Source organism: Symphalangus syndactylus, chromosome Y, assembly GCF_028878055.3.
Source record: "Symphalangus syndactylus isolate Jambi chromosome Y, NHGRI_mSymSyn1-v2.1_pri, whole genome shotgun sequence".
In the NCBI taxonomy this organism is placed as follows: domain Eukaryota; kingdom Metazoa; phylum Chordata; class Mammalia; order Primates; family Hylobatidae; genus Symphalangus; species Symphalangus syndactylus.
The window spans coordinates 24,125,764-24,141,724 of NC_072448.2; positions in this window are offsets into that span (position 1 = coordinate 24,125,764).

A 15,961-nucleotide genomic window follows, 5' to 3' on the forward strand; every position below is an offset into this window, starting at 1 on the left:
CCTCCACAGTACCTGGGATTAGAGTTACCTGCCACCACACCTGGTTATTTTCTTTCTTTTTTTTTTGTATTTTTAGTAAAGACGGGGTCTCACTATGTTGCCCAGGCTGATCTCTAACTCCTGGGCTCAAGTGATCCCCCTACCTTGGCCTCCCAAAGCAGTGGGATTACAGGCATGATCCACCGCACTTGGCTTGTTTATTCTTTAAATAGAGTCAAGGTCTCACTATGTTGCCTTGGCTAGTCTTGACCTCCTAGGTTCAAGCAATCCTACTACCTCAGCCTCTCAACCAGGTGGAACTCCAGGTGCACACTTCCATGTATGGCTAATTCTTGCGTTTTTTGGTAGAAATAGGGGTCTTAATATGTTGCCTGTGGTCATCTGGAACTCCAGAGTTCAAGCAGTCCTTTCACCTCAGCCTTCCAATGTGCTGGGATGACAGTACTGTGCCAGTGTGCCTGGCCATATTTATTTATTATTTTAAAACTTATTTTTGGAGATGGGTTTTACTTTGTTGCCTGGGCTGCAGTGCAGTTGTGACCATAGCTTATTGCAGCCTTGACCTCCTGGAGTCAAGTGATCCTCCCTCTTCAGCAACCCCAGTAACTGGGACTACAGAAGTGCATCATGACTCCTGGTTAATTTCTTTTAATAGAGATGAGGTCTCTGTATTTTTGTAGACAAAAAGCTCTCGCTATGTTGCCCAGACTTATCTAGAACTCCTGGTCTCAAGCCATCCTCTTGCCTCGGCCGCCCAAGATGCTGGGATTACAGTTGTGAGCCGTGGTGCCCAGGTGTACAATTTTTTCCCCCTCCGATTGTGAGTCTTCACTAACAAGATAACTTTTCAGCATTCTCCGTGGTCTTGGTGGTTCACTTAATATTTCAGTTCTGCCAAACTGTCTAAACATTCAGGATAAGGGCTCTTGTGTTTGGTGACCATAATGTGTGTGTGTACAGTTACACATGCTTATATTTGGATGTAACTCAGAAGATGCCCATGACATTTTTCTGGAAAAGTTGGAGTTTATGATGTTTGCTTTTTATTGGGAGTGTGGAGGTATTCTCTCTCCTTTACCTCTCTGGGCAAAAAGCCAGGATATGTTTGTGTGTGAGTCAGACACAAGGCTTGGGAGGGATGGATGTATGTGGGGGAGGAGGGATAGATGGATGAGGGAATGCAAATAGAGTGGCCACACTGTCAGAAGCTTTCAAAAAGCAAGAGGTTCTCCTGTGGGAGAGAGGAGATCTGAGGATACCCTGCATTAATATTTAAAGATCTAATTGGCTGGGTGTGGTGGCTCATGCCTGTAATTCCAGCATTTTGGGAGGCCGAGGCGGGTGGATCTCAAGAGTTCAAGACTAGTCTAACCAACAAGGAGAAACCTTGTCTCTACTAAAGATACAAAATCAGCTGGGAGTGGTGGTGCATGCTTGTAATCCCAGCTACTTGACAGGCTGAGGCAGGATAATTGCTTGAACCTGGGAGGTATAGTCTGTGGTGAGCTGAGATCACACTATTTTACTCTAGCCTGGGCAACAAGAGCAAAATTCTGTCTCAAAAAAAAAATCAGAATTGCACACGCAAAATGTCTGATAATTCTGATTCACCTTCTTCATCTGGAACTTGGCTGGAGAAACAAAGAACTCTGAATATTAGAGGGAAAGCCCACTGCATTGCAACTGCTATAAAAAGGTGTGCCCAACTTAAAATTAGCCACACCTTCTTGAGTTTGTCAAAGTCTTCCAAACTTTCTGAAATGCATAGGTTAGATGCATTTGGGAATTTAGGGATTTTTCTAAATTTGGGATGATAATAGGATGCATGTTCCTTTTCATTATACAACACCCCAGCAGAGTGTGGGCTGGATGTTATCAAGACGACAATATTTCTGTAGTGAAATAGGTGGATATTCACCTGAAAGAGAATCAAGCCTGAATAGTCACACATTAGGTGAGGCCTAGTTTTATGGCCAGCTATGATGATGAACACACTTGTAGTATTCAAAGCCTTTAGCTTTAGCCACTGCAGCTAAGGTATTGTGGAAACATCCCTTGACCATACTTGAGCTTTAATCTTAAAGCTTTGGCTTTATAAATAATCTCCACATTACAGGCATGCAAAAGAACAGAGTGGTGGCTTTGCAGCATGGTATATGCAGCTAGAGGCGAATATCTTAAACAAATTCATGCAAAAAATCAAGAGCCAGATATTGCATGTTCTTACTTATAAGTGGGATCTAAACATTGGATACTTCATGGACACAAAGATGGGAACAATAAACATTGAAGATTCCAAAAAGGGGAAGGTAGAGAAGGGGAAAGGACTGAAAACTTCCTACTGGAAACTTTGTTTACTACTTGTGTGTCTGTAATTGTTGGGTTCTTGGTCTTGCTGACTTCAAGAATGAAGCTGTGGACCCTCATCGTGAGTGTTACAGTTCTTAAAGATGCTGTGTCCAGAGTTTGTTCCTTCTGATGTTCAGACATGTCCAGATTTTTTTCCTTCTGATAGGTTTGTGGTCTTGCTGACTTCAGGAATGAAGTTTCAGACCTTCACAGTGAGTGTTACAGTTCATAAAGGTGGCATGTCTGGAGATGTTCATTCCTCCCACTGGGTTCATGATCTTGCTGACTTCAGAAGTGAAGCTGCAGACCTTCACGGTGAGCTCATGTAACACTCATCTTACAGTTCTTAAAGGCAGCACAACCAGAGTTGTTCCCCTTGGTGGGTTTCTGGTCTCACTGAATTCAGGAGTGAAACTGCAGACCTTTATGGTGAGTGTCACAGCTCATAAGTTGGCATGGGCCAAAAGAGTGAGCAGCAGCAATATTTATTGTGAAGAGTGAAAGAACGAACCTTCCACAGCGTGGAAGGGGACCGGAGTGTGTTGTTGCTGCTGGTTGTGGCAGCCAGCTTTTATTCCCTTATTTGACCCTGCCCTCATTCTGCTGATTGGTGCATTTTACAGAGCACTGATTGGTACATTTTACATAGCACTGATTCATCCATTTTACAGAGTGCTGATTGGTACATTTTACAGAGTGCTGATTGGTGCATTTACAAACCTTCAGCTAGACAGAGTGTTGATTTGGTGCATTTACAATCCTTTAGCTAGACACAAAAGTTCTCCAAGTCCCCACCAGATTAGCTAGACACACAGGGCTGATTGGTGCATTTACAAACCTTTAGCTAGACACAGAGTGCTGATTGGTGTGTTTACAATCCTTTAGCTAGACAGAAAAGTTCTCCAAGTCCCAACTTGACCCAGAAGCCCAGCCAGCTTCACCTCTCAATCTCACTTCAAAACAGGACACCCCAACTGCTGTTGGGAATTTGACCAATCACCACTCTAGCTACTTCCTGCTGGATGGGGTGAAGAAGGGGCCCTGCAGTTGTAGTTTCCTCCGGGGGTGACTCTTTAGGCTGGTGGAAGGGCCACCAGGTCAGTCCAGGGGCCCTCAGTATAAGTTGTTAGTTGAACTCATTTGAGGTTTCGTTTGTAAGACAATCGGTAGCTTGATGGCCTTGATTCTGGAGGAAATAAATTTGACAGGAGGGTTAAAAATACAGGGCCCAAAGGTGAATAACAGCAAGATGGCTGTCACAGGACCTAGAAAGGGGAGAAGCCATGTTGTCTAACTCCAGAGATTGGTATAAGAGTTTGAAAGGCATTTGATTTCAGAAGCCTTTTCCTGTATAGGCATCTTGTACCATCCCTGACTGGTTAGTGTAAAAACAATGCTTTTCTGCACCCCTAAGAAGGTGCAGAGTCCTCCCTTCTCAGCAGTGAGGAGGTCTAGGCCTCAGCGGTTTTGGAGAGTCACTGCTACCAAAGAGTCTATTTGGGATTGTAGAGTAAGGATACATTTAGTTATTGCCTGCAAACTATCTGAGAAATCCTTGAGAGTGTGTGGTAGTAGGCTAATGAAGTAGATAAACTGGCTATTCTGGTTCCTGTAGCGGTAGCCATTTCTAACCCTAAAAGTAGGGGTAAGAGTTGTATGGCTCTGCACTGGCAGACTTGAGCTTTCATGGGTCCTAATAAATTCTGATTTCCTGGGGCAATGTTAATGTTGGGACTTAGAAAGACTAAGGTGCAGTTGCCAGTCCAGTTAGTGGGAAGGCAGATATAGGTTGACATTCCACATAAGAAGAATATGCCTTGGCTGAGTAGACAGAAATTTATGCTGGCTTTTAAAGGCTCACAGGGTACACTGTTTTTTTCTTTACAGCTTCCATCTGCCTTTCTATCTCTTTGACTTATTCTCTTTCTCTCTGCTGGTCTTTCCCTGCCTCTGCCAGCTGCTTATGCTGCTGTTCTCCCCTCTCCTTCCCCTTTTAGATGGTTTCGGCAATGTAAGACTGCCACCTCCTTGGGTTTTTGCACTGAGTGCAATAACTCTATGAATTCCTTGTGCTATTTAGTGGGGGTTCCCCCAGAGGTTAGGAACTCCCTTTCTTTCCATATTGCAGCAAGAGCATGTAGGATTAGATAAGGATACTTGCTATCTGTATACAAATTTATTCTTTTTCCCTTTCTCAGTTCTAAGGCTCAGGTAAGTACTAGTTCTGCTAACTGGGCACTGGTTCCCTGGGGAAGAGGCTTACTTTCAAGTACAGTTACATCACTAAGTCATAACCTGCCCTTCATATCCCAGTTTCCACAATTGAACCTCCTTTGATATATAGGTTAAGGTCAGGATTAGCTAAGGGGACTTCTAAGAGATCATCTTGGGCAGCATAAGTCTGGACTATATTGGCAGTCATGCTCGATCAGTTCCCCATCCTCTCGGAGAAAAGTGGCAAGGTTGAGGGCCACACACATATGTATTTAAAGGGCCAGTCCCTCAAGGAATAGTGCCTTGTATCTAAGTAGGTGGTTGTCTCATAGCCATAAACTTCCTTTGGCACCTAGCATGCCATTTACTTCATGAATAGTACAGACAGTGAGATCCTTTCCTTGTATCATTTTGATAGCCTCTGACACTAAGATGGTTGCCACTGCATCTACCCTTAAACAGTGACACCAGCCTTTTGCTACCACATTAGTTTCCTTACTTAGATATGCCACTGGTTGTGGGGTTGTCCCATGAGTCTGAGTAAGGACTCCAAGAACTATTCCTGCTCTCTCTCTGATGTATAAAGAGAAGTTTTGTCCTGTGGGAAGGCTTAAAGCTACAGCTTGCACTACGGCCTGCTTTAAGGTTTTGAAGGCTGTTTCTGCCCCCAGTTCCCATTCTACTACATCAGTATCTGCCCTCTGGGTCTCCTTGATTAGAGTATAGAGGGACCTGGCTATCTCACTGTATCTGGGCAAAAGCCAGTGATTCCGAGGAATCCTCACGACAGTTTTAAAGTCTTAGGTTGAGGATAATCCAGTATAGGCTTTATTCGTTGCTTGCTGAGGGCCTTGGTCCCTTTGGCTAAGATTAGGCCTGGATATTGCGCCTGCTGTAGACAAATCTGGGCCTTGGACCTAGGCATCTTGTACCCTTGATTAGATAGAAAATTCAAGAAATCTAGAGTAGACTGCTGGCATGAGGCTTCTGAACGGATAGCCAAAAGTAAATTATCCACATACTGAAGGACCAGAGTGCCTGGACTTGAGAAGTGGCCTAGATCTTGGGCCCGTGCCTGACCAAACAGGTGAAATCTATCCCTAAATCCCTCGGGCAAGACTGTCCATGTAAGTTGGGATGTGTGCTCTGTGGGATCCTCAAAGGCAAAGAGAAACTGGGAGTCAGAGTGCAGAGGAATACAGAAGAAGGCATCCTTGAGGTCCAGAACAGTGAACCCTTCTGCTTCCTCTGGTTTTTCAGAAAGCAGGGTATAAGAGTTGGGTACAACTGGATATAGAGGAATTACTCCCTCATTGATGAGTCTAAGATCTTGTACTAGTCTCCACTGGCCATTCAGTTTTTGTACTCCTAGAATTGGGGTGTTGCAGGGACTGCTGCATTTCTTTACTAAGCCTTGAACTTTTAAATTTTTAACAATATCCTATAATCCTTTATGGGCTTCAGGCCTTAAGGGATATTGCCTTTGATAAGGAAAAGTGGTGGCGTCTTTTAACCTGATTTGTACTGGGTGGGCATTTTTTGCCCTTCCAAATTGTCCTTCCAATGCCCAGACTTCAGGGTTGATTCTCTCCTCAAGTAGGGGACAACAAATGGGTAACTTGTTCCCCATATTCATGTAGATAATAGATCCAGCCTTTGCTAATATATCCCTCCCTAACAAGGGTGTGAGACTTTCAGGCGTAACAAGAAAGGCATGTGAAAAGAGCAAAGTCACCCAATTACAACTGAGGAAGTGGGATAAATACCTGGTTACAAGCTGTCCCAGGATTCCCGGGATGGTAATGGACCTTGAAGACATTCATCTGGGACAGGAGATTAACACGGAGAAGGCCACATCAGTGTCCATGAGGAAGTCAATTTCCTGGCCCTTAATGATTAAATGTACCCGGTGCTCAATGAGGGTGATGACATGAGCTGGAACTTGCCCCAGGACCCCTCAATCCTGTTGTTGGATCATCTGGTTGGGGGCTTCTGACCCAGAGAATCTTTGTCCTCTGTGGCAGTGCACCTTCCAGTGATTGCCTCAGCATAGCGAACATGGATGAGGGGGTGGCTTGTTTCTAGTTGGATAATCTCTTTTTAAAGTATCTTTGTAAACCACACTGATAAAAAGCCCTACCAGTTGATTGGCCTGCTCCATTTTCTGTCTTTTCTGAACCACCAACGTTTGTTTGTCTGAGGGCCATGACTAAAGCTGTGGCCTTTCTGTGATCTTGCTTTTCCTTTTCGGCCTGTTGCTCTTGGTCCCTATTATACAACACCGAGGTTGCCAGGTTTAATAATGCCTCCAGATTTTGTTCAGGGCTTTCCTTTGAGTGTTCTCCTGATATCTGCAGCTGATTGGGTAATAAGCTTATCTTTTAGAATCAATTGACCTTCGAGTGATTCAGGTGAAAGGGGAGTATATTTTTTAAGGCCTCCTGTAGCTGCGGGAGGAAGGCAGAATAATTTTCTTCCTTTCCCTAAGTAATGGTGGACACCATTGAATAATTCATGGGCTTTTTCCTAGTTCTTCTCTGTCCTTCTGGAACACAGGTCAACAGATATTTATGACTCCAGTCCCCACGGTCTGAGACAATGTCCTAGTGGGGGTCCATACTGGCAATGGCTTGTTGATCAGTAGGGAATTTATCCCTTTCTTTGGCCATCATTCTATCATTTACTTTACTTGATTAAGATACCAGGTATCTCCAAACTCTCAGGCTGCAGCTAAAGCCACATTATTTTCATTAAAGGCCAGGGTTTGATCTAACAATAGCATGACATCTCTCCAAGTGAGATTGAAGGTTTGCCCTAGACTCTGTAGGACATCTGCGTACCTATCAGGATCATGTGAAAACTTCCCCAGGTCTGCCTTGAGCTGCTTTAAATCAGAGAGGGAGAAAGGGACATGTACCCATGTTGGGTCAAATTCCCCTCCCCTTCAGCTTGAAGGGGACATAACCAATAGCCTAGGGGTTTGTGTGGTCCTTTGGAGATTTCTTTTCTTATTTCCTTCTGGGCAGGGGAGATCAGAGGAGGCTTATCACTAATAGGAAGATAAGATGTAGGGAGGCTAGGATATGGGGGTAAGCTGAAAGGTCCTCCTGTGGGATGTAAATTACAAGCTTTGCATAGTCGTGTATTCTCATTCAACAAAAAGAAAGCTTGAACATGAAGTATTTCACACCATTTGCCTTCCTTCTTAAAGAAAAGGTAAGCTGCAGGATAGTACTGTAATTTGTACTTCCCTCAGGTGGCCATTTTTCCCCATCAGACAGAGAATATTGAGGCCAGGCCATATTGCAGAAAAAAATTAGCCACCTCCTTTTCAGGGTTTGTGGGTCAAATTAGTCCCAATGGCTTAGGATGTATTTCAGGGGTGAGCCTATTGATACTGGAGTGTTTCCGTTCTGAAAGACAAACCCGCCCACCATTTTGGTTTGTTTTGTTTCTCCCCATGCCCAAGAACCTGCAATGGTCCCTGGACCTTGCTGAATGGAATAGTTATGCTCACTGATGCAGCAGGAGAAGGAAACGCTTGCTCAAGGACTTGCAATCGTCCCTGGATCCTGCTGATGGGAATAGTTGTGCTCCAATGCAGCAGCAGAAACACTAGTTTTCCTCTTAGACCACAATGAGGACTGAAGGAGATCAGATTTAGTGGCCTTTACCAACACATTCTTGAAAACCTGCAACCTTGCCTGTCCTCCTAGACCACAAAGAGGACCAAGAATAATTGGATTTAGTGGCCCTTACTGACACAATCTCAAAAACCTGTCAAAGTCCTAAGTGTTCTCCTATTAGTACTGGGACATTACTCATGTCCTATAAAGATATTATGCTCCAAGTCCAGGTGCAGTGGCTCACGCTTGTAATCCCAGCACTTTGGGTGGCCGAGGCAGGCGGATCATGAGGTCAGGAGATCAAGACCACGGTGAAACCCCGTCTCTACTAAAAATACAAAAAAAATTAACCGGGTGTGGTGGCAGGCTCCTGTAGTCCCAGCTACTCAGAGAGGCTGAGGCAGGAGAATGGCATGGACCCAGGAGGCGGAGCTTGCGGTGAGCCGAGATTGCACCAGTGCACTCCAGCCTGGGTGACAGAGCAAGACTGCATCTCAAAAAAAAAAAAAAAAAGATATTATGCTCCAAATATGAAGTGGAGGGCCATACCCTGAGGGAGGGAAGGGATTAATAGGGTTGGAAGAGTGACAGCTTTTGTCCTCACTTACATGAATAGGAAGGATAAAATTTCTGAGGCTCCCCATATTGTAGCTTCAGGCATAGATTTTGGTAGGCCTGCAAGTCTTAGGAGGGAATCATAAAATTCCAGGTAGTCTCCCCTACAGTCAAGTTTTGGGCAAAAATTGTCTTTCTGATTGGTGAGCCCAGGTGCCTAAAGAAGGTAATAGAGTTCTGGAGTTTATACTAGAAATCATTCTTACAGGAGAAACTGGAAAAATACCAGAGACAGGAAGTGATTTTTAGAAGAAGGACCAGCCTCATAGAAGATAGGCAAGACGAAGTTTGTCTGGCAGCCATTAGGAACCAGGAGGCAAGGGTCAGGGTAGATAAAATAGATGATGAGTCTCTCTTAGGTAGCATGACTTTGAGAGTTCTGCTTATGGCCACAGGGTCAACCAACTTGTTGTTGGGGCCCCGGGGCTGAATGGCTTTCCTGTCTGTCGACCCTCAGCTCAGCCCAGAAGTACAGGAAAAGCAGAAGCTGGTTCCTCACAAACCAGTGCTCACAACTCCAAAGAGTTGGAGGTTGTTGGAAAGTCCTTTCCCAGAAAGCCTTGCACCCATGTCTTTAGTTCAGTGGCCATGCTAGTTGCTTTTAACTGGCTGACAGCAGCCTGATATTTAGTCCCTGAATTCTAAGGAAAAATAGGACAGGATAGCAAGTGAAAGGGTTTTGGACTCACCACGTGGCAAGGGTGATGGACTCACCACTTGGCAATAGGCAATAGTCCCTTCATGGTTGCCAAAATATGTCTGTAATTGGTGGATTCTTGGCCTCACTTCAAGAATGGAGACTTGGACCCTTGTGGTGAGTGTTACAGTTCTTAAAGATGATGTGTCCTGAGTTTCTTCCTTCTGATAACTGGATGTGTCTGGAGTTTCTTCCTTCTGGTGGGTTCATGGATTCGCTGACTTCAGGAGTGAAGCCACAGACCTTCACAGTGAGTGTTACAGTTCATAAAGGTGGTTTGTCTAGAGTTGTTCATTCCTCCCAGTGGGTTCATGGTCTTGCTGACTTCAGGAGTGAACTGCATATCTTCATGGTGAGTATTACAGCTCTTAAACCTGGCATGTGTGGAGTTGTCCATTCCTCCTGTGGGTTCGTGGTCTTGCTGACTTCAGGAGTGAAGATGCAGACATTGGTGGTGGGTGTTACAGCTCATAAAGGTGGCATGGACACAAAGAGTGAGCAGCAGCAAGATTTATTGTGAAAAGCAAAAGAACAAAGCTTCCACAGGGCGGAAGGGGACCTGAGCCAGTGGCCAGTTTTTATTCCCTTTCTTGGCCCTGCCCACATTTTGCTAATTGGTCCAGTTTACAGAGCACTGATTGGTCCATTTTGCAGAGTGCTGATTGGTGCATTTAAAAACCTTTAGCTAGACCCAGAGTACTGATTGGTGCATTTACAATCCTTTAGCTAGACAGAAAATTTCTCCAAGTCTCCACCTAATTAGCTAGACACAGAGCACTGATTGGTGCATTTACAATCCTTTAGCTAGACAGAAAAGTCCTCCAAGTACCCACCCGACCCAGAAGCCTAGCTGGCTTCACCTCTTACTTGGGCGACGGAATCATTAGAAGCCCAAACGTCAGCTCATGCAATATATTCATGTAGGAAACCTGCACATGTACCCCCTGAATTTAAAATCAAAAGAAAGAAAAGACATAATGTCTACAAAGGACTTCTCTCCTGATTAACACTGCTACCCATATTTGAGAGAGATGGAGGGGGGTCTCTAGAGTGGGGAGTGGACCACTTGCTTTGAAGATCTATCTTATCAGGGAATAAAGATCTCACCTACGTAGAAACACTTGAAAATACTATCTCTTCCTTTTATGTCTTATTGGGCAAAGCTGGGTCAAATGGCCATGCTTAGCTGCAGAGAAGGCTAAAAATAGACATTTCTTGCCAAGACCAGCTCAGCTGTGGAGACCCTAACCCAGCAGTGCTAGACGAACTAAAGATACACACAAAAATATAGAGTGTGGAGGGAAGAGAGACTTGAACAGAGATTTACCTACATATTTATTGACAGCAAGCCAGTGATAAGGATTATTTCTATAAATTATAGGTTAACTAAAAGTAGTCCTTATGGGAAACAAAGGGATGGGCCCAAACAAAGGGATGGGTCTGGATAGTTATCTGCAGCAGGAACATGTCCTTAAGACACAGATCATTAATGCTACTGTTTGTGTTTCAGGAACGCCTTTAAGTGGTTTTCTGCCCTTAGTGGGCCAAGTGTTCCTTGACCTCATTTTAGTAAATCTGCAACCTTCAGCGTGGGTATCATGGCCATCATGAACATGTGACAGTGCTTCAGAGATTTTGTTTCTGGCCAGTTTTGGGGCCACTTTATGGCCAGATTTGGGGGCCTATTCCAAACATTTCCCCCGTCTTTGTTTTGCAAAGTGATAAAAGCAGAGGCAGCTTTGTCACAGTGAGCTACTTCTCACAGGAGTTAGGATCTGCATCTGTAGACTATGCAAAGAGAAACAACACAGATAAAAAGCACAATCGTCATTGAAATCACAAAGCCTCCAAGTGTCTTTTTATATTTTAATGAGTAACTAGCTCTGAATCTGTCTGCTACACATTCAAGCACTCCAGTTCCTGGCATTAAGGTCAAGTATGCCTGGGATGCTTTAAATATTTTTTCTTTTAATTTTGCAACATCCAAAGACAAGTTTGTAGGGTGGCTTTCTAGATGCCTTGTTATTATTTCCCAAATTTGAACTTACTATGAGCTGTTAATATTTTCCACAAATCCTTATGTTTGTCTCCTGTAGCGGGCCATATCATTTGAGGTTGAGGTGCCACTATACCGCTGTGTTTTCAGATAATAGGAACTCTTGCCATATTTCTTACCATTTCTACCATCTGGCCATTTTGTTCAGACCAGCTGAACATAATATGGCCATTGCCTGCAGGCTGAGAGATGCAACTTAAACTAAACACCCCCTTATGTGACCAATCAATAATGATACCATAGGAGTTATTGTGCAACACCTGTCCCTGTTCTGCAATGCAACCTTCCCTAACAGGTACATTCACTTTTTCTGGCCAGGTTCGCTTTTGTTTACACATAGATTTTGAAAGTGGCATGACTCAACTATAGGAGCAGATTTATGGTAAATACTGAGATCAGAAAGCATGTTTAACTCTGTCATAGAGTGATTACCTCCAGGCATTATTGCCAGCCAAGATTGATAAGTATGCCCATTAAATATAATTATTGTCTGTGTCAGCCCTTGTTGAAGTAACATTTCTGGCAATGGTGATCGCTGCTATTATAGCTATCATTAAATTACTCATTGTGGCTGGTTGTCCCACTCTCCTCAGGGTTTCTTCTGCCATCTATGACAGCTTCTTCATCTGTCCCCAAGTCATTGGTTGTGTTCAAAAGGTGTTGCTATTGACATTTGGCATCTTCCTTAGCATCAATCTTGACATGGTTGTAATGGGGGGTCCTTGGGATCCTCCCAGAATCTCTTCCTCAGCATCTGGCTCATAATAAGTTTTCAGGGGCCCTGGTGGTATCCAAATTGGCCGTTGATTTGGTCCTAGTAAAACAAAGATAATCTCTACCACAAGTTATTATTTTACCTGTTTCCCAACTTTCTGTTATTGGATCTCTCACCAAACCAATTGTTCTTCTTCTGTCTTTGCAGCTGGTTTCTGTAGATGCTATTCACCTGCTGATAGCCTCTGGCCTTAGGCAGGCTCAAAAAATCTAAATAATGCTAGATTCATTAGTGTCCCATAGTCCCTGTCCTCCCCGCTCTGCTTTTGCAACTTCTGTTTCAGGGAGAGATTCATTCTTTCCACTATGATATTCCTTGCGAATTATATGGGATACCAGTAAAGTTTTTAATATTCAATATAGAGAAAAATGTTTCTAGAGCTTGGCTAGTATAGCTTGGGACATTATCTGTTTTAATAGAAGCTGGAATGCCCATTATCCAAAACACTGAAAAAGGTGACATTTAAAACAGGCAGAAGACTCTCCTGATTGGCATGTAGTCCAGACAAAGTGAGAAAACCTGTCCATACATACATGTACATAAGCTAGTCTCCCAAACGAGGGAACATGTGTGACATCCATTTGCCAAAGAGAATAAGATTTCAATCCTCGAGGATTAGCTCCTCCTCTAAAAGATGAGGAATATACCATTTGGCAAGTAGGACATTGCTGGATAATAGCTTTAGATTTCTTCCAGGTAATGCTGTATCTGTGTTTGAGACCAGAGGCATTAACACGGGTTAAATTGTGAAAATGTCTAGCATTAGACATTGAAGTAGCAAATAGGTGATTGGCCGTTTGATTCCTGCAGTTAAAGGTCCTGGAAGAGGTGTGTGAGTCCTAATGTGAGTGATGTAAAATGGTTGCCTTCTACTGCTAACTGCTGTTTGCAATTGGGTAAACAAAGTCGTATGTTGTTCATCTGTATGGAATCTTAACTGAGCATTTTCAATTAATTGTGTGGAATGAAACCATATGAAGAATCACAAATCACATTAATAGGCATATTGAAAACAGTTGATCTGAAGTATAGGGTGTCTGAAAAACTTTACATTTTGAGCCAGAGTAAGAAGCTTTACCGTTACTAGACCCATCTGTGAAAACATGTTCAGCACTTTGAATTGGTTTAAATTTAGTTATTTTAGGGAGAACCCAATTAGCTAATTTCAAAAATTGAAACAGTTTGGTTTTTGGAAAATGGTTATTGAGAATACCCACAAAGTCAACTAAATGGGTTTGCCAAGTAAGATTATTTATAAAAGCTTACTGTATTTGTTCCTTTGTGAGAGGGATAATAATTTTTCCAGGATCATATCCATATAATTTAATAATCCAAGTTCTCCCATTTCCTATTATAGTAGCAATTTGATCCAAATAAGGAGGTAGAGTCCGTGAATTAGTACGTAGAAGAAAAAGCCATTCTACTAAGTCTTGCTGTTGGAGAGTAACACCAGTAGGTGAATACTGAGTTGGAAAAATTAGCAAATCTAGAGTCTTCTCTGGATCTATTCTACTTATTTGAGCTTTATGGAATGCTTTTCAATTAGCTGCAGCTCTGCCTCAGCTTCTTTTGTTAATTGCTGAGGGCTAGTGAGACCAGGATCTCTTCTAAGGTTAGAAAATAGATTACTCATGGCATAGGTAGGCATGCCTAGAGTAGGTCATATCCAATTAATGTACCCTAGTAATTTTTGAAAGTCATTTAATGTTTTCAGTTGATTCCTACATATGGTTACTTTCTGTGGCACAATGATAGTGTCATTTGCTAAGGTCCCAAAGAAGGAGTAAGGAGTATTAGCCTAAATTTTGTCAGGAGCTATAAATAAACCAGCACAAAAATCGAATCTTGCAAGTAATCTTAACATTGGAGTAATATTTCTCAAGTGGGGGCAGCACAAAATATACCATCCATATAATGAATAATGTAACACTGAAAATTTTTACAAATAGGTTCAATCACTTGTCCTACATAAGTATGGAAAATTATTAGACTGTTTAACATACCTCCTGACAACACTTTCCACTGAAAATGCTTAGCAAGCTGCAGGTTGTTTACTTCAGGAATTGTAAATGCAGACTGTTCACAGTCTTGCTCAGGTAAGTGGTTAGTAAAGAAACAGTCTTTTAAATCTATGACTATTAAAGGCCAGTTTTCTTGGAATCATAGCAGGAGAAGATAATCTTGACTGTAGTGTCCCCATAGGTTGTATAACTGAATTAATGTCTCTTAAGTCAGTTAATATTCTCCATTTACCTGATTTTTTCTTAATTACAAGAACCTTTGAATTCCAAGGAAAAAATGTTGGAGCTATACTTTTGTTTTCTAATTGTTCATAACTAATTCCTCTAAAGCCTCCAGTTTCGCTTTGCTTAGCTATCATTTTTCTACAAATTGGCTTATCTGTTAACCATTTTAAAAGTATAGATTCCGGAGGTTTAACAGTGGCTGCCTTCAAAAACTATATCCTAACCCTTGGCGGGAACTTTGTCTTTCCACTTGAAGCAGTTCCTTCAAACCTTGTAAATATTTTCCTAGACCCATAACAGGAACGTACCCCATTTCATGTATCATATGTTGATTTTGAAGGCTATATAGTTGCTCTGGAATTAGAACTTGTGCTCCCCATTGTTGTAATATACCTCTACCCCATAAATTTATAGGTATAGAAGTTATAATTTGTTAAATAGTCCCAGGTTGTCCATCGGGCCCTTCACAATGCAAAATACAACTGGTTTGATATATTTCAGGGGCTTCACCAACTCCAACTATGTTAAATTGAGTGGGTTAAATTGGCTACGCCATCAGCCAGTGCTGTAAACAAATAATTGGAATGCCCTCTATCTACGAAATCTTTAAATTTCTTTCCCTGAATAGTTATTTCACAGGTAGGATGTTTATCAGTAATTTGATTTACCCAATAAGCTGCTTGTCCTTGTTTATTCATGCTGCCAAATCCCCCTGTTTGTTTAATTTCACTTTTCTCCATGTCCACATAGGCATAATCAGGAGCTCTCCTTGCTCTGCTTTTCCAGGGAACAGAAGTAGATATAACAATTTGAATTTCCCCGTTGTCATCGGAATCAGTGACTCCTGTTTTTACTTTTACCACTTTTAAATTTAAACTAGACGTGCCTAGAAATAATCCTATCTACCCCGCTGGCAAGTGTCCACAGATTCCTGCTGGGGCCTTTTGTGGGGGTTCCCTAGGCAGAAGGCTCACAGTTTTGTGCAGCATAAATCTACTGCAGCACTACTGACTGTGGCAGAGGACAGGCATTGTACAGGGGTGAGGGAATGGCCTGAGCTGGAAATGCCCCAGTTTGGAATAGGGCCCAGGACAGGGCCCCCATGGTGTTTCCTGAGTTTAAAAGGAAAGGGCTCAAATGTAGCTATAATATTTCCCTATTGATCTGGGGGCTGTATTCTAACAGGGAACTGCCAAGCCTCTGTATAACCCACTTGTCTAGCTTGCTGAATTCCTGCCTGAACAGAACTGAGAGCAGCACCTCTCAGTCACTGGAGCAACTAGGTTTCACCCAGTATCCTTTGGAAAAGAAAGAACTGGAGCATCAGACCACTCTTTTTTGAGATATAATCTCACTCTGTTTTCCAGGCTCGCTGGAGTACAT